General features: G+C 45.5%; 1 pseudogene; it reads left to right on the top strand.

The window, feature by feature from the left end:
- The first annotated feature begins 298 nt into the window (after positions 1–298).
- Positions 299–928, top strand: LOC105731305 (protein lin-28 homolog A-like; annotated as a pseudogene).
- Positions 929–3,254: the final 2,326 nt, after the last annotated feature.

The raw sequence follows: 3,254 nt of genomic DNA, 5'->3' as shown, positions 1-3,254 counted from the left end.
TACCAGAATCTCTGAAACACATTTAAAGCAATGTCTAGAGGGAAATTTAGAGCACTAAATGCACACAAGAGAAGCAAGGAAAGATCTAAAATCGCCAGACACCCTAATATCATGATTAAAAGAACTAGAGGAGCAAGATCAAACAAATTCAAAAGCTAACAGAAGACAAGAAATAACTAAGATCAGAGCTGAACTGAAGGAGACAGACACACACACACACAAACACACACACACACACAAACACCCCCTTCAAAAAAATCAATAAATCCACCCTTTGCCACAGGTTCAGCTGACGACCATGGGCTCTGTGTCCAACTAATAGTTTGCAGGTGGCTGCACCAAGGCGGCAGAGGAAGTGCCCGAGGAGGTGCTGGGAGGGCACGGGTTGAGTGGTGGACGGCCTCAGCTGCTGCACGGTGCAGGCATCTGTAAGTGGTTCAATGGGTGCATGGGGTTAGGATTCCTGTCCATGACTACCCATGCCAGGGTCGCGCTCAACCCTCCAGTGGATGTCTTTGTGCACCAGAGTAAGGGTTTTGTGCACATGGAGAGCTTCCAGAGCTTGGAGGATGGCTAGGCAGTGGGGTTCACCTTTAAGAAGTCAGTCAAGGGTCTGGAATCCATCCATGTCACTGGACCTGTTGGGGTGTTTTGTATTGGGAGTGAGAAGCAGCCAAAGGGGAAGTACATGCAGAATCACAGATCAAAAGGAGACAGGCACTACAACTGTGGAGGTCTAAACCATCATGCCAAGGAATGCAACCTGCCACTCCAGCCCAAGAAGTGCCACTTCTGCCAGAGCATCCGCCATATGGTAGCCTCATGTCCACTGAAGCCCGAGCAGGCCCCTAGTTCACAGGGAAAGCCAATCTACTTTTGGGAGGAAGAAATCCACAGCCCTGCCCTGTTTCTAGAGGCCCAGAATTGAGCCCCAATGGGTGGGGCCTATTCTTTTGCTACCAAGAAGTTTTGAGGAGCAGGTAGAGTGGAGAAAGTGGGAATAGGGTGCATTGGGGCTAGTTGGCACTGCCATGTATCTCAGACTGGGGTTCACACTATCACCCTTTCTTCCCTCTAGCTGGGGAGAAAGGGTGAATCAAAGGAACTCCAACCACGCTCTGCCCAAATGCAAGTGAGGGTTCTGGGGGCAATCAGGAGGGGAAATCACCCTACAACCTGCATGCTTTATCTGATGCTCCATCCCCAGAATTTCCAGCCTTTGAAAGCGGCCTGGATAGGGAAGTTGTTTTCCTTTTAAAGAAGGATATATAATAGTAATTCCCATCAGAGTCAAATGATTAAGTATAAGATCAGATTCATGGAGCCAAGCCATTACATTCTGTGGAAGGGAATCTCTCAGGAGTAAGGCAGTGTTTTTTTTCACATCTTGTATCCTTAAACCCATTTTTGGATAGGGTGCTGGCAACTGTCCCAAGCAATGTGTAGTGATGATGGCAAAAAGGGTGTTTGGGGGAACAGCTGCAGACATGCTGCTCTTATGTTCACACCTGCCCCATTCTGGGTCAATGTGATTTCATTTACTTGCTCCCTTGGATACTGCATCTTGAGTCCCACTTTCTCCAGGATGCCAAATTCACTAACTGTGTGCAAATGACATATCTTTTACATTTTAACGTTTTTTTTCTTAATATAAATATTCTGGTATTGTATTTTTGTATATTTTAATGTAAGGCCCTCATTTCCCACACTGTGTTCTCAGGTACATGAGCAATCTCAGGGATAAGTCAGCAGCAGCTCCAGGTCTGCACAGCAGGAATACTTTTTGTTGTTTTTGCCACCGTGGAGAGCAACTGTTTGGAGTGCACAGCCTATTGAACTACCTCATTTTTGCCAATGAGAGCTGGTTTTTCTGCCGTAGTGTCCTCTTGAAACCCCCTCTGCCTTGAAAATGTTTTATGGGAGACTAGGTTTTAACTGGGTTGCCCATGACTTGATTGCCTCCTTCTGGAAGATTGGAAATTAGTCTAAACTGGAAATGGTGGTACAGAGAGGCTAGGAGAGGCTGGGCCAGGTAAAAGGCCCAGAGAGGAAACCAAGATTAGGTGAGGGTTTTCTAATCCTAGGACACAGGATGTGCTTTACATCCAAGATCCATTCTTCACCAGATTAGACTAGGCCTACCATGCACAACAGAATGTGTTCATAAAACTGGAGTTGATAAGGGTGAGTTTTAAGACCCATAACTCTGTACTTAATCCTGTGCTGTCGAGGGATGGCTACATGAAGTAAGGTCTAAAATCCTTAACCTTTCGTAATTCTTGGGTTCCAGAAAGACACATAAGCAAGGGCTCTGTGGTGCCTGGGGCCTGTGCCCTGCCCTGCTGTGGCAGTGATTGATAGTGTCATGAAAGCTAAAGGAGAAAAAGGGGGTTTCGTTTACATGCTGTGAGATCACAGCAAACCTACCTCACTGTGTTGAAATGGAACAAATGCAATAGAACACATTGCATTTGTCCTATTTCAACACAGTGGTGTGTGTCTGATCCTGGGTTCTTGTCTCCCCTAATGCTGTCCCCCATCAAGTTATTGTGATTGTCTGGGCCTTGTGGGACTTCACTAATTTGGTAATTGCTAGGTGGCCTAGTTTGTGTAAATGTAACATATTGGTCTTTCTCCATGTTCTTTGGGGTTTTGTTCACAAACTTCTTTTCTTAACGAGAGAAAAATAGCCAAAGCATGCTTGACAGAAGGTTCCACATCAGGCAAAAAGATCGAAACATTAGTTTTGGGGAGCCCTCTTCTTAAAGTGGGGATCTTGAACTATGCTTTCTTTGTATTCCCCTTCCCCTATTACGTATTAGACCCAATTTTCTGTCCTAAAAACTTGTCTTCCACTTGGTCCTCTTTCTTTTCACCCCCAAAACAAAACTTACACATCCACACACATACACATTTAATGCTTGAAGTGTCTCTACAACCCTTAAACAATGTATACAAAAGTACTGAAGAAGCAAGGAACCTTCCATCCCTTGTTCCCAACCTCCTGAGTCAAGACCATTACCATTTAGTTTGGTGAGCCACTTCACCTGGCTGACCATTTCTTGATGTATTCATACCAAACACTTAAGATACTGTTGTAGGCTGGGTGCAGTGCCTCATGCCTGTAATCCCAGTACTTTAGGAGGTCAAGGTGGGTGGATCACAAGGTCAGCAGTTCGAGACCAGCATGGCCAACACAGTGAAACCCCATCTCTACTAAAAACAAAAAATCAGTTGGTGTGATGACATGTGCC

Source organism: Aotus nancymaae, unplaced genomic scaffold (genome assembly GCF_030222135.1).
Source record: "Aotus nancymaae isolate 86718 unplaced genomic scaffold, 86718_ANA_hifiasm-v0.15.2.pri h1tg000033l, whole genome shotgun sequence".
Lineage (NCBI taxonomy): Eukaryota > Metazoa > Chordata > Mammalia > Primates > Aotidae > Aotus > Aotus nancymaae.
Note: the sequence above shows the minus strand (reverse complement) of the source record. Positions and strands in the feature narration are given on the sequence as shown.